Consider the following 17,249-nt stretch of genomic DNA (forward strand, 5'->3'; position numbering starts at 1 on the left):
AATCTCTTCCAAACACTATTCACTTCAAATTTAAATATTTTTAATTCGAATTAATTTTTTTTTAAAAAAAAATAATTTTGATTTAAAATATTTTTCTTTCAAAAATCCATTTCTCATCCAAACACTATTCACTTTAAATCCTTAAAAATGAGTACCCAAAAGATCAGTAGCATTAAAATCCCACCGTTCAGCCAAGAACACTTTGGCCTATGGAAAAGGCACATGTTCCTATTCCTCCGAACAGCGAACAGAAAATACATCGGGATTTTGGACAAAGGTGTTACTACTCCGATGAATGTCATATTAGCACACGAAGAAGATGGTGTGTTAATACCTCATCAGGTCATTCCGAAAGAACTTTCTGAGTACACAGATGAAGAGAGTGAACAGATGAACTTAGATGACGCTCTTCAACTAATTTTGGTTGAATCTCTAAATCCAGTGATGTACAATGCTGTTGTAAATTGTACGAACGCCAAGCAAATCTGGGATACATTAGAGATTATCAATGAAGGCTCAGAGGAAGTTAGGGAAAACAAGAAAGAGATACTGATGGCTCAGTATGAACAATTTGGTTCCAATCCCGGAGAAGGGATTTCAGAAGTATTTATCAGACTTAATAATTTGATAAATAATTTAAATCTGAATGGGAAATTCTATGACAAGAAAGAGGTCAACATGAAGTTTCTTTTGACACTTCCCGAACATCTGGAACACAGAATCACTGCCATCAGGGAAAGCAGAGATCTGAATGAGATTTCTCTGGAAAGACTCTACGGAGTTTTGAAAACTTATGAACTGGAGCAAGTTCAGAGTAAACAGAGATATGGCTGGGGTAAAACACAGAACCATTCGAGAGCTCTAGTTGTTGAGTCACCTGCACCGGAAGAAAAGAAGGATGTTGTTGTTCCTTCTAAAACCACTCAGGAATTTGTTGTACCTGAGATGGGTCAGACTGCCTCTTCCAGTGGTGACGAAGAGTTCTATACAATGGAAGAGCTAGAACAGTTAGAAGATCAATCTCTATCACTGTTTGCCAAGAAATTTGGAAACATGAGATTCAAGAAGAACCCCTCCTACAAGTACAAACCTACTGTGAACAGGTTTCAGAAAGGAGGTTATTCATCTTCTACGAGCAAAGGAGGATACAAGACTGGGATGGTGGATAGAAGCAAGTTTAAATGTTTCAACTGTGGTGAACCGGGACACTTTGCAACTGAATGCAAACAGCCCAAGGTTCAAGGAAAGAGAAAGGATTCGTACGACGAGCTGAAGCAGAAGTATGATGCACTAGTGAGAAAGCATCAGGGCACTTCTGGAAGTCAAAGTTTCAAGAGCAAGTCTTATCTGGCAGAAGGGAAAAGCTGGGATGATACAGACAGTGATGAAGAAGAGCAGATAGGGAATGTTGCTCTCATGGCTAATGCTGGATCATCTTCACCTCCTCCTGCTGGAAGCTTTCAGGTAGATCCTACATGCCCTAAACTTTTTATGCAGTTAGGACTTGAAAGAGATGATGCTATTAAAAAGATGAAAGCTGCCAATCTTAAAATTGATACTTTAGTCTTAGAAATTCATGCTTATAAGATGAATGAGATGAAAGTATTAAAACCTAAAATAGAACAATTGACTATGGATTTAGGATTACAATGTGCTAAAGTCAAAGTTCTAGAGAAAGGTGAGATTGCTTTAAGACTTCAGCTAGACGAAGAGAAAGTGAAGTGTAAAGCCTTTAAGGATGCCTCCACTATAGTCAAAGAACTTAATGATAAACAAGAGATCAAGAGAACTGTTGGAATAGGTTTTGACTATAACAAATCTGTAGGTAAGGCTAGTAACATTACTCCTTTTAAGAAGAGTGCTGAGGAGAGAGGGATTCCTTTTGTTTTGAAAGATTCCCCTAAACCTTTGTTTAAAACCTCAGAAGCTGAACCTCTTTTAGAAACTCCTGTTGTCATTAGATATGAACTCAAGCAGGAAGACCTTAAATTGAAAGAGAGTAATGAGAAAAGAGATGAGATCCTGACATCACTGAAACCAATCAAAGTGAAAGGCAATGTTAGGTTGCCTAAAGCTGGTTTAGGTGTCAACTCTGAGAGAACTAAATTCAACAAGCCTAATAATTTTGTGAATAGTAAGAACAAGAACAATAGATGTCATTCTACTGAAAACTTTAAATCTGATAACAAGGTTAGAGTAGAATCTATTGATGTTCCTACTACAATGACTGATACTCCTGTTGTTTCTGCTTTTGATGCATGTCATAAATCTTGTAGTGTTGATAATTGTATGACTTGTGCTTTCAATTTGATGTCTGCTTATTTTAAAAATTTGCATGCTAAAAATGAAAACACATCACCTAGACAACACACAAACAACAAGCATGCTAGATCAAAGACTGCTAGTCCTACTCGTGTTAGGAAGGAGACTTATGTTCCAAAGCCTAAAACCAAGGTTTATAAGGCTGTTGTTAAGGAAGTAAGTTCAGTCAAATCAGAACCAAGTATCAGTCCAAGAGGCTCTGTTGTTACACCTGATAGAAATCAATTCTTCAAGTCTGCTGGACCCAATCAAGTGTGGGTCCCAAAGAATGTCTAATCAAGTTGTCTTGTGCAGGGTGCCAGTGGAATTGTTCGTGTTACCTGGGTGCTTGACAGTGGAGCGTCAATGCACATGACTGGCAATAGATCCCTGCTAGAAGACATAAGAGAAGGAGCTGGCCCAACAGTCAGTTTTGCTGATAATAGCAAAGGTCGTACTGTGGGATATGGCAAGTACAAAATTGGAAGAATCATCATAGAGGATGTTGCTTTAGTTGAAGGACTTCAACATAATCTCCTGAGTGTCAGTCAATTTTGTGACAGGATATTATGTTCACTTTGAAAAGGAGATATGTATCATCAAACATATCAAGGATAAGCGTTCTTCACTATGTGGCGTAAGGAAAGGCAACATATACGTAGCTGATTTATCTTCAGGACCAGGAAATGAAGTTTACTGTTTCTACGCTAAAGCGTCTGCTGAAGATAGTTGGTTATGGCATAAGAAGCTCTCACACCTCAACTTCAAAACCATGAACTCTCTAGTCAAGAGAGATCTAGTGAGAGGTTTGCCTTCCCTGGAATTCTCAACTGATGATCTCTGTGAAGCTTGTCAGAAAGGAAAAGCGAAGAGAGCATCTCACAAAGGCAAGACCATCAATACCATTACAGATCCACTCCATTTACTGCATATGGATTTGTTTGGCCCCGTAAATGTTGCATCAATTGATGGAGGAAGATATGCCTTGGTTATTGTGGATGACTTCTCGAAATTTACTTGGGTTTACTTCCTTACTTCTAAGGATGAAACTCCGTTGACAGTGATTGATCATATAAAGTTAGTTGAATTGGATAAGGGTGTGCCAGTGAAAGCTGTAAGATCAGATAATGGCACGGAATTCAAGAATCAAACTCTAATCAACTTTTACTCTGAAAAGGGAATTAGAAGGCAATATTCAGCACCAAGGACTCCTCAGCAGAATGGAGTCGTCGAAAGAAAGAATCGTACATTGATTGAAGCTGCAAGGACAATGATTGCTGAAGCAAAGCTTCCTCTGTACTTTTGGGCTGAAGCTGTGTCTACTGCCTGCTATACCCAGAATAGAACTTTGATCAACAAGGATCATATGAAAACTCCATTTCATCTGTATAACAACAAGAAACCTTATGTCAAACATCTTCATGTCTTTGGAGCCAAGTGTTATGTTCTCAAGGATGGTGAAGAGAACTTGAACAAGTTTGAACCAAAGGCATCTGAAGCAATTTTTGTTGGTTATACTAATAATGCTTATAGAGTTTTTGTAATTGATACTCTGTCAGTGAAAGTTAGTGTCAATGTAACATTTGATGACACTAAACTACCAAGTTTACAATCTGCTGATCCATCTGAGTCTCTGAAGTTTGACAACTATCCAGATTCTGATTCAGATGATGATGTGCCACCTGAGGTTGCAACAGGTGATGTCATCAATAATGATAATGATCCAGGCAATGGTGGAGGAAATGGCAATAATGCTGGAGATTCCACTGATGCTAGTGGTGGATCATCAAGTCAACCTGGCAACAACTCAGGGGGAGCTGGTGGATCAACTAGTCATGCACATCAGCCTAATGATAATACTTCTGAATCATCAAGGACACAACTTCCAAGGGAAAGGATTTGGAGCAGAGATCATCCCTTTGATCTGATTATTGGTGATCCTGATGTTGGTGTAAGAACTAGAAGTGCTACGACAAATGAATGTCTATTCTCTGGTTTTCTATCACAATTAGAACCAAAGAAAATAGATGAAGCACTTGCTGATCCTGATTGGGTTCTTGCCATGCAAGAAGAACTCAATCAATTTGAGAGACAAGAAGTCTGGGCCCTGGTTCCAAGGCCAAAAGGAAAGTCTACAATTGGAGCTAGATGGGTCTTCCGTAACAAGTTAGATAGTGATGGCATTGTTGTGAGAAACAAAGCCAGACTGGTTGCAAAAGGTTATTCTCAGGAAGAAGGAATTGACTACGATGAAACCTATGCTCCAGTTGCTCGTCTTGAAGCCATCAGAATATTCCTTGCATTTGCTGCACACTCCAACTTCAAAGTTTATCAGATGGATGTGAAGAGTGCATTTCTGAATGGAAAGCTAGAAGAAGAAGTATATCTGGAACAGCCCCCTGGCTTTGAAAATCCAGAATTTGCTGATTTTGTTTACTTCTTATTCAAAGCTGTCTATGGGCTCAAGCAGTCACCAAGGACATGGTATGACACTCTCTCTGAGTTTTTAATTGAAAACAATTTCACTAGAGGTGTCATAGACAAAACTCTCTTTTACAAATTGCATGATAATAATATGATATTTGTTCAAATATATGTTGATGATATTATATTTGGTTCTACTAACGATAACTTGTGCAAGAGATTTGCTAAGTTAATGCAGAGCAATTATGAAATGAGTATGATGGGTGAGCTGTCCTACTTTCTTGGTCTTCAAGTAAACCAAAAGGAAGATGGCATCTTCATTTGCCAGTCAAAGTATGTCAGAGATCTTCTGCGAAAGTACAATCTAGAAGACTCTTCTCCGGCAAAGACACCCATGGCCACTGCCACAAAGCTTGACCAGGATAAATCTGGTAAGAAAGTTGATATCTCAAGCTATCGAGGTATGATTGGCTCTTTACTCTATCTCACTGCTAGTAGACCAGATATTATGTTTGCAACATGTTTGTGTGCTAGGTTCCAAGCTGATCCTAAAGAATCACATCTTATAGCCGTCAAAAGAATCTTTAGATATCTTAAGGGTACACCTGGTTTAGGTATTTGGTACCCTAAGAATACTGGTTTTGACTTAACCGGCTATACAGATTCTGATTATGCAGGATGCAGGATTGATAGGAAAAGTACGTCTGGAAGCTGTCAATTTCTAGGACGTCGGTTGGTTTCCTGGTACAGCAAGAAGCAGCATTCAGTGTCTACTTCTACTGCTGAAGCTGAGTACATAGCTGCTGGAAGCTGCTGTGCTCAGATACTGTGGATCAGAAACCAATTGAATGATTATGGGATTTCTGTCGACAAAATTCCAATATTTTGTGACAACACAAGTGCCATAGCCATTTCCAACAATCCGGTTCAACATTCCAGAACCAAGCACATAGATATCAGGTATCATTTTATTCGAGAACATGTCATGAATGGTACAGTGGTGTTACATTTTGTGCCCACGGCTGATCAAATCGCTGACATCTTCACTAAACCACTTGATGAATCCACTTTCTCTAAGTTGGTTTGTGAGCTAGGGATGTTAAATATGACATGATTCTCTTTGTATATATTTTTAATATACTTTATATGTTTTTATATAGTTTTGTGAATTTTCTGTGTAATTATAGGTATTTTATTAGATTTTATATGATTGTATGTATATTATTTGATAATTATCTGTGTAATTATGCATGTTTATATGTTTGCCTGTAGTTTTCTAAGTGCTTGATTACTCCCCTGTATCATTCTCTAAGCATTTAGATAATTATTTGTATTTATTTTGTATTTTTCAAAATTAATTAAGCATAAATATTTGAATTTAAGTTAATTCATTTTTATGAATTAAAGTTAAGTTCATAAGTATTTATATTTAATTAAAGTTGAATTTTACAAAATATTTGTGTATAATATAATATTGTTTTTATATTAGATTTTTGATTTAATGTGCAAAACATTTTATCTTTTAAAATAAATACAATCACCTACTCAATCACCTATCCACCACCAACAATAATTCCATTCATTTGAAGATGAGCCTCTACAATACAACTTCTTCGAAGCTCAACCATCTACTTCATCTGCACCCACACAACCTACTGCTCAACCACAATACTCTCCACAAACACAATCAACCTCACAACCACTGCCATCAGATTCCGCTATCAATCCTGATCTTCAGGAATTCAGAGATAACTTACAGGTAGCTCAGGTACTTACTGACTTCTCATCTAACTTTAATATTGATATATCTGATTATGGTTGTAACTTTGACTTGTTTTGTTAGCCTGCCAGCAATGAACCTGACAACACACAGGTTCATAACCCCGCTGATGTTTCTGTTCAACAAACTCTCTCTTCTCCAAACACAACAAACATCACTACTTCAAAACCTGTTAAGAAAGTTGCCAGAAAGAGGAGTTTGAGTAGTTTAATGGATCAACCCGCAGCTCTGTCTTCTCAAAAGAAGCAAAGGGTGGAAACCTCTAAGACAACTGCAGCCTCATCCTCGCCTTCCCAAAAGGGCTTGGACACTGAAATGGCAATACAGTCTCTGGAGTCATTCTCTCAACAGAGTGAACCCATTGAAGTTGACCGTCCAGCCACGGTAATCTGTACAGAGTCAAGCACTGATCTAGCACTCACTCTAGTGCAAAATCAAGCCAATACACAGGTTACTACACTTTCTGAGAGCACAGTTTTTCAAAACCAATTTACTATGTATGAAAAATTTGCTGATCATTCTTTCTTTAATGATCAGGAGCTGCTTGGCAATGTGCAAGTACATCTGCCGTCAATGGCATCCGGAGGACAATTTGTTCCTCCACTACCTTTGAACCCATCTCAGGGAACATTGGTAGTATACACTGGTATAGCTGGAGCTATGAGTGAATCGAGTGATGTGAGGCAAACACCGAGCGATACACATGCACGTGAGGCTAGTGAAACAGCTTTGAGTGTACGTGAGGTGAGTGCACACACTAACCCAGCTCTGTTCGAGGAACAAATTGCTAAGTTACAAGCTAAACTTGCCCGGATGATTGCGGAGAATGAGAAATTGAAAGGTGCACAACTGGTCACCTTAGAGAAGAAAGTAGAGGAGGAGCCATCCAGTACTTACAGGGATGAGCTTAGAGCTGATATCCAGAGTTTAACTGTCGAGATGAGATCCAACCATGAGCTCTATATGTCTAAATTTGATGAAATCGACAGCAAACTGGATCAACTTCTCAGTAACTCCAAGTCTGATGATCCAACCTCCAGAGAGGATCCCTCAACTAAGGGGGAGAATAGAGACAAGGGAGGAGAAGACAAAGGAAACAGCTCCAATCAAAGCAATAAAGGGAACACAAACACCAATACTTCTGATTCTGCACCTGGCAGAGAAACTGAAAAGTCTAAAGGCAAGCAACCCATGCATCAACAGGAAGACAATTATGATGCCTTTCCTAAGGAAATGGATGATGATGATGTGTTTGATGCCACTTACTGCCAGAATCAAGAAGATGGTGTATTTGATGAAGCTTATCTGTTCCAGACAGAAGAGGAAGCTGTAGATCTTGAACATGAAGAGTTGGTGAAAAAGTTCAAGATGGAAAATGAAGCTAGGAAGCGAAAGCTCAGGGACTTTCAGAAGCTCCTAGAAGACAAGCTGATTACTGAAGAAGAAATCAAGAAGGAAAAGCAGAAAATCTATGATGCTGCCTGTGTGCAGAAGAATCTTGATATTAAGCATAAAGTTGGTAAGAGTTGGGACATTGCACGGAGAATCATCAATGGACCTCAAAGGGAACCCTTCGACAACAAGAAGTTCATGTCTTTGATCTATGATCTAAGGGAGGTAAACCCTGATGAGGATTTATTTATGCATGCCCTATCTCTTGAACTGTGGTACATTACAGTTGCAGTCAGGAATCTGCTAGATCAATGGGAACTCATCATATACACAAGGAGAAACGGGACATTCAGACTCTCAGTTGAATTCTTAAAATCATTTACAGTAACTGAGCTCTGGGTGCTTCGTAACAAAGTCAAGCGAAGCTCTAATTTGAATGAACTCCTTCGAGACAAGCTGATGGAACATGCTGAATTCAATAGTCCTCAGATTGTCAAGAAACCTTATTGTTTGAAGTTCATCAATGACGACGTCATAAACACCTTGTATCTGAATGATGAGTCCTTCCCAAAGTACCCGGTGAACCAACTGATTCTTGCATCTACTCTCCTACGAACCAAGGGATTCGCTTCGAAAGAAAAGGCTGATGCTGATAATGTAATAGCTGACTACTGTCTTCGGAATGGTATTTCTAAATACACGAGGAAGATGAAGCAAGTCAAGAAGACTCAGCCTGCTGACTTTCAGGAGGACCCGGTGGATCTGGAAGTAATGCACCAACTGGCTCTGGCTAACGAAAGGAAGAAACGTGGTGAAGCCACTACTGCAGAAAAGCCATCCAGGGAAGAACCTTCAACTCCTATTCTTCACAGTTCTGATACTGAAGAAGGAGAAGTTGATCTGTAGATTTATATAGGGAATTGTAATATATGTTCTAAATGAACACCCCTTTTGTAATCTACTTATATGTTTGAATCTGGTGAATGTCTAATGAATACCAGAAACTTTTGCTATTTATCTTTCAATGTTTAATCCTTTGTCTTATCAGTTAGTTGAGTTATCCTCTCGATAATTTGCATGTTATGTTAACAAACAAATAGGGGGAGATTGAAAGGCATATGTTAAGCCTATTTGTATTTAAGAGGAATCAACTCAACTCTGATAAGAAAGCAAGTAAATAGCAAGTACTGTTATCCGGAATCCGTACGAAGAACGTCAAATGATTTATTGAAGATTTTATGTCAGAAGAATTTCAGGATGCTGCTGCAAACCACTGGAAGAAGTTCATTAATATGATCAAGCCTCAGTGTACAAATAATCTTTTGTAGCACGTCCAGAAGATCAGAAGGTATAAAGTTTAAATACTTTATTTATTCAGAAGATTCCATATTGTGTCAACAAATGAAGATGAACTAAGAAGACGAAGAATCGACGAACAAGCCACTGCCTAATTGTTTAATTGACAAGGAATATTTAATTCTGCTAGTTACAGATGAACCAGACAATACATTTGTGTATCAGCTCATCCGGTTAAATACTCTGAGTCAAGAGAAGGTGGTCGTTCAATCAAGTCGAAGATCATAATTGTTTAAAGAAGACTGAAGACTCTACTGAAGAAGGAAAAGGATAATTAATTATCTAATTAATTATTTCACTTCTCAAAATAATTATATTGGATGTGTAATTTATTTATTAAATTAATTCTATCTCGAATTAATTTAATTTATGAATTTATGCATTTAAAATAATTAAGTGAATATTAATTGGTTAATTAATTAAAGGGAAAATGGATTGTCTACTTGAAATACACAAGGAAAGACAATCTATTTGATTGTCTAGTTGAAAAACAAGAAGGAAAGACAATCTAATTGATTGTCTAAGTGTTAAACTACAAGGAAAGACAATCCAAGGCATTGTCTTGCTAAAACAAGCAATGTAAGACAATCCATTGGATTGTCTTGCTGTCCGCCTGTTGCATTCTCACAACACGGCAAGACAATCTCCTAGATTGTCTTACCGCCTTTCTCCTCCTCCTTGACACGGCAAGACAATCTCTGAGATTGTCTTACCGATTGTTGCAATTGTCTTGCCTTGGTAGCTTGCAAGACAATCCTTGTGATTGTCTTGCCGATTGTAGAACAGTAAGACAATCTCCCAAATTGTCTTACCGCACTTCTCAATTGTCTTACCGACCCCTAGATTGTCTTGCCCACGGATTTCATTGTCTTACTAGTTGTAGACAATTAATTTAATTGTCTTACAAGGTCTAAAATAGCAAGACAAAGTGCCAAATTGTCTTAGCAAGCTAGGGATTGTCTTTGCCACCATTATCTTACTAGTTCAAGGGTTTTGCCTATAAATATGGCTCTCCCTCATTCATTTGTTCTTGTTCAAAGTATTTTAAAGCTTTCAAGTTGTGCTGAACTTGCTATTCGTTAAATCCACAGTTTACTGTGCTTTGATCATTCGGTTGTTTTGTTCCGCTGAGTTAGAATACTTTCTGTCAAATTTATTCTACGAACTAGTGGACATTAAAACGAACCATATTAATTATATAACGACTTCCACATTGTTATATTAATTAATTAAAATCTGATTAACAATTTTATATTCAATCAGATTATTCCGCCGCGATTATTTTTAGTGACGATTGTATTCAACCCCCCCCTTCTACAATCGTTCCAGGACCTAACAGACAATTATATACATTAAGTCAGAGAATAATTACAACTTACAGAACCAGCAGGCTACTTATTCTATCAGCTTGTAACCATAGTTATCCTTGATAAAGTTCTTTATCAATTCATCTTCAACTTCTCTTCTGGTTTGTATCATCTGAGTCTTCACATTTCTGAGTTCCTCAGAATCTTCTCCAGTCTGGTATATGGCTGACTTCAAAGCACTAGCCTTGCTTCTCTTCATTGCTTTTCCTAGTTGGATTACCCTTGGTTGATCTGCATCATTGTTGTATCCTAGAACTTTGGTTCTGTTCGGTGAAATCTACACGCAAGCGCACGTGATCACAAGTAATATATTAAGTTCGATCCCACAGAGACTGGTGAATTAAGAATACGCACCTATGCAACAATGTATGATCAATTTTCACTGCCAAGACAATTAACAAGGATGGTTTCTTTTATACTAATAACTAAAATTACTAATCAAATTCAGAATAGGAAAACACATGGGATTCTAACTTCATTATCGAATTCATCTAGAATTGAAATTACTGATTAACATGCGACTGTTGATCCTAATCAGATAACACGAAGGTAATACATGCCAACTCTCGTTGCACACATATCATACCAATCAAAATCCGCAATTAAGACAGAAATCTCATGGACACCAACAAAGCTCAGACCCTATATCTCTATAGCGGTAGTGTAAGCAGAGAGGTTTAATAGCAAGTCATCTATCGTGATTACACAGGGTGATAAAAATAGTTCAAGTCTACCACAAATTATGTTTCATTCACATAATCCTATGTTTACATGGCAAAGTTCTAAATTCAATCATCCACTCTCGCTTCAGAAAGAATTAACAAACAACTTAGAAGTTAGCTACGCTTCTAAGAAGAATAAGCACGGCTCATGCAAAGATATCAACGTACGTCACAACATCAAGTAATTAATATTCGATACTAGATTACATCGATAAATCCATTAGAATCCCATGAAGGCGGTTAGTTCATAATCGAACTAATCGACATCATGGGTTCTAATGAAAACATGATAAATAAACTACGAGAATTAAACGGAATAAAAATGCTTGAATTAATAATAAAGATCACACGTTACAGAATTGATGTTCACGATCTCGCTCGAAACTGTCACTTCCTCGCGAAGAACGATCTAATACAAACTGATAATGTGCTTCGAATAAAACTAAAACTATGATTACGATATTAAACTCTACTCAAACTACGACTATGAGGCTAGGGTTTTTACACACGAGAAATAAAAATGCATTGACTACGTCAACCGGGCCTCGACCGCTGCGAAAATCCATCAGAAAAGCTGTAAAAATCGGCCCGGGGAGTTTCTGCGGAGCGCCACCGCGCTACACTAGCGCGGGCGCGCTAGTGATGCAGGCTGTAGCGCGGGCGCGCTACAGGTTAGCGCGGGCGCGCTACTGTCTGTGATGACAGCCTTGATTCTTTGTTTTTCAGCCCGTTCTCGCGTGCATGTCCTTCCTCGTTCCTAGTACCACTTCCGTAGGTGATCACGGTTGCATTTAGCATATGCAACAAGCCCTTTAAACCCCTAGATAGCTCTAGTGGACGAGTGTGTTCTCGTGAGGGTTTGTAGAAGATATACCCACAAAATCCCAAGTCTCGGTGAATCCACAATTCTCTATTCTCGCAAAGAATGCACCAAAACCAACCTAAAATGATAGAAAATCACTTCATCACCTCAACTCGTGACCTGCACAGAAAAACAATAAAAACACATCAAAAGACACTACACACTTAAGTACAATCAACCAATTTAAGTGGAAATGAAGGCCTATAAGTGTGTATAAATACCACTTATCACACCCCCAAACTTAAACTGATGCTTGTCCTCAAGCGTCAACGACACTATACAATAATACAATGCAATGCATGAATGCAACTACGTGATGAATGAATAAACTATGAAGTCATTGCCTTGTCAATTTTTAATACCTCAGATTGTGCTAATGTTCTCGAATTTCACTTCTCTCGCTACCAAGTCAATTACTCTTCTATTTACAAGTGTGGAGTGCCCGTGTGTGCAAGCATGCTCTTTTATTGAGACAAGACAAAAACTACTACTCCCACAGAATCCCAATCAAAAATCGTAAAAGTCTAAACTAACACCCCGTCACTCAAGTCCAACTAAAAGCCAAGGTCCCAAAGAATGTCCACACCCTTCTATTTTATTCACTATATTATTTTTTTTTTTTCTTTTTTTTTTTTTTTTTTTTTTTTTTTTATTATTGGTGATTAATTGCTTGGTCTAAGGTCAGAGCGCTTCGCAGTGTAAATGCGTTACGAACACCACAAGACTTCACACACCAATTATTCACTTTATTCTAGTGGTTTATTTAACTGTGCAATGGTTGAGATCCCTAAAGATTTATGCACTAGTACCCATGTAGCGAGCGTTGGGTCAACAATCCCAAACCACAAAGGCTTTAGGTTGTTAGGCACAAAGTCCCCTCAGACTTAATTACTCGAGTACTAATGAGCTCAACCTAGTTAATTCTACCACTTATTTTTTTTTTTAGTGAATTTATTTACTACTCTTTTTTTTTTCTTTTCTTTTTTTTTTCTTTTTTTTCTTAGAAAGGTATATCTACTCCTCAGTTCCCCCAAACTTAAGATTTACAGACCTAAGCTGAAGGGTGTTCAATTCAATCCTAGAATTCATGGAATTTCGTCTAAATCCTATCTCAAGAACATATGTGAATTACAATTTCCAACACAAGCAATTTCCAAGTACTAACCTAGCATTGCAATTGAAACTACTAATCAAGAACTACGCACATAACTCATCATAGGCAATTAACTTGGCTTAACTTCATAATTCATGCAAATGCTCGTGATACTAACTACGACAATTACCACTAAACATGTAAAATAATAAAAAAAAAAATATGAGAAAAATAATAAAAAAAAAAAATGTGAGAAATAATCAAAGCAAAATAAAATAAACGTGAACTACATGAACTAACTAACACATGCAATAATAAACAAAATTACAATAACATGCTCTTCCTTAGATTACCACCCCCAAACTTAAAATTTTCAATGTCCCCATTGAAAGCGGTAAAAAGGCTAGAGCGAACACGTACCTAATCGGAGTCCTCCCCCTCCTCTGCCGGAGGTGAATCCGGTGGAGGATATTGCTTAGGTTTAAGAAATGGGGTATCCACTTTCTCAAACAAAATCTCGCCACCACAAATAAAATCAAGAGCATCAAATATTGTCTTTGTCCTGTAGAAAGTCTCCAAACAAACGTTAGTAAACTTAATTGTCACTTCAAGAAGTAACCATTGATCGACATTTATACTTTCAGAGAACTTTGTGATAAAACAACGAAAAAATTCACATCCATTAAAGGACCGAACTCCTTCGACTTTCACACAAGGTGGAGGCTCGGATGGTGGTTTTTCAGAACTCTTCACTTTCACAGGAGTCATAAGAACTTCTTGGCCTTTCATGTCACTGAATAAAGAGATGAAATTGCTATCCTCTTTTTCCAAGAGTTGAAGTGTAAGAGCCTTTTGGACTGGATAACCCACCAGATTTTGTGTAAGATCATCTTGGACAATCATCATGTCAGCTTTAAAACATGTACTCTCAAGTATAGGGGTAGAGGTTGGATTGAAAGCCAAATTTTCAATATCAGAACATGGAGCAACCTTGATTGAGCTAATCCCCTTCAGGAAATGTAATTCAAGCACACCTGGTGTAGGAGAAACTACGATCAACTCGATATTGCTTTTTTCACGCACCTCATCATCGCCCACACGGTCCATAACAACAACTTCATCGATTTTGCCGTCAGCGACACGATCTTCCTCTTTATTAATAGGCACATCATCATCCCAGGTCAAAAAACTATCACAATCTCCATCATTTGTAAGAATGGTAGCATTTATGTCATCTTCAACTTGGGTGGCTATAAGTGGAGAAGAATCGGGTTGTTCGACAGTAAAAGAACTAGCTAACCGCTCAAGTCGAGCCTCCATCATCAGTTGTGTAGCCTTGAGTTCCTTAAGCGTCTTGTTTATGTTTACCAACATATCATATACCTCATTTGTTTGATCAGAAAGCACTTCTACAGTGGGTTGAGGAACCTGTAGATCTTGTACTTGAGGATATTGATACTGTTGAGATTGTGGTTGCTCATATTGAGGCTGATAATACTGTTGCTCAAACTGATCATATTGTTGCATTGGAGGTTCTTCATAACATTGTTGCTGAAATTTTTGTTCTTGAAATTGATGTTGACCATGATATGGGAAATCACCAAAATTGTTGTCCATGTAAGAGAAATCTGGTTGATCCATCCATTCTTGATCATAAGAATTAGAATACTGATTGTACTCATATCCTTCTTGATAATTATATCCATGTCCCGACTGAGTATTCTGAGAGTTGAAGTGGTTATAAGAGCATTCATAACTATAGTGACCCTGAACACCACAAACTTGACAGAAGCTGTATGTTGTAGGGGCAACTTGTGACATCTCATCGACACTCATCGGATACAAGGTCGGCTCTGTAGCTTTCGACGAATATGCCTCAACTATGGAAGATAGAAGTGCAAAGGTATCGACTTCTTCCATTGTAACCCTGTAACAGCACAAACACAGCCAAGAACGCAGTAAAAGCTACCTCACTTGGAACTGAAGTCCCAAGGAGGCAAAGGAAACATTATAAATAACTAAACAAAAACAATAGATACAACAACAACTAAGAAAAGTGAGAAAAGAATCCGAGTCAGTGAATTTTAATGCACACTGATGACAAGTACGTAAACTAATTAATTAACACCGAGTCCCCGGCAGCGGCGCCAAAAACTTGTTCGTTGAAATCTACACGCAAGCGCACGTGATCACAAGTAATATATTAAGTTCGATCCCACAGAGACTGGTGAATTAAGAATACGCACCTATGCAACAATGTATGATCAATTTTCACTGCCAAGACAATTAACAAGGATGGTTTCTTTTATACTAATAACTAAAATTACTAATCAAATTCAGAATAGGAAAACACATGGGATTCTAACTTCATTATCGAATTCATCTAGAATTGAAATTACTGATTAACATGCGACTGTTGATCCTAATCAGATAACACGAAGGTAATACATGCCAACTCTCGTTGCACACATATCATACCAATCAAAATCCGCAATTAAGACAGAAATCTCATGGACACCAACAAAGCTCAGACCCTATATCTCTATAGCGGTAGTGTAAGCAGAGAGGTTTAATAGCAAGTCATCTATCGTGATTACACAGGGTGATAAAAATAGTTCAAGTCTACCACAAATTATGTTTCATTCACATAATCCTATGTTTACATGGCAAAGTTCTAAATTCAATCATCCACTCTCGCTTCAGAAAGAATTAACAAACAACTTAGAAGTTAGCTACGCTTCTAAGAAGAATAAGCACGGCTCATGCAAAGATATCAACGTACGTCACAACATCAAGTAATTAATATTCGATACTAGATTACATCGATAAATCCATTAGAATCCCATGAAGGCGGTTAGTTCATAATCGAACTAATAGACATCATGGGTTCTAATGAAAACATGATAAATAAACTACGAGAATTAAACGGAATAAAAATGCTTGAATTAATAATAAAGATCACACGTTACAGAATTGATGTTCACGATCTCGCTCGAAACTGTCACTTCCTCGCGAAGAACGATCTAATACAAACTGATAATGTGCTTCGAATAAAACTAAAACTATGATTACGATATTAAACTCTACTCAAACTACGACTATGAGGCTAGGGTTTTTACACACGAGAAATAAAAATGCATTGACTACGTCAACCGGGCCTCGACCGCTGCGAAAATCCATCAGAAAAGCTGTAAAAATCGGCCCGGGGAGTTTCTGCGGAGCGCCACCGCGCTACACTAGCGCGGGCGCGCTAGTGATGCAGGCTGTAGCGCGGGCGCGCTACAGGTTAGCGCGGGCGCGCTACTGTCTGTGATGACAGCCTTGATTCTTTGTTTTTCAGCCCGTTCTCGCGTGCATGTCCTTCCTCGTTCCTAGTACCACTTCCGTAGGTGATCACGGTTGCATTTAGCATATGCAACAAGCCCTTTAAACCCCTAGATAGCTCTAGTGGACGAGTGTGTTCTCGTGAGGGTTTGTAGAAGATATACCCACAAAATCCCAAGTCTCGGTGAATCCACAATTCTCTATTCTCGCAAAGAATGCACCAAAACCAACCTAAAATGATAGAAAATCACTTCATCACCTCAACTCGTGACCTGCACAGAAAAACAATAAAAACACATCAAAAGACACTACACACTTAAGTACAATCAACCAATTTAAGTGGAAATGAAGGCCTATAAGTGTGTATAAATACCACTTATCAGGTTCCTAAAACAATCTCTATGACAGAGCTGTTCTTCTTCATGTCAACTTATGAACCATCATCCTGGATAAATTTTGGAGTATATTCTTCATCAGACTTTATTCCATAGAATCTTCTCTTTTCAATAATAGTCTTCTGAAGCAGATCAGACCATCTTCTGGTAGCTTCATTCTTCACTTCAAGCATGTAGTGAAAGTGCTCCAGCTCCCTTAAAGGTTTCAGCAACAACTCAGTTTCTTCAATCCT

This window comes from Daucus carota, chromosome 7, assembly GCF_001625215.2.
Source record: "Daucus carota subsp. sativus chromosome 7, DH1 v3.0, whole genome shotgun sequence".
Classification (NCBI taxonomy): Eukaryota; Viridiplantae; Streptophyta; class Magnoliopsida; order Apiales; family Apiaceae; genus Daucus; species Daucus carota.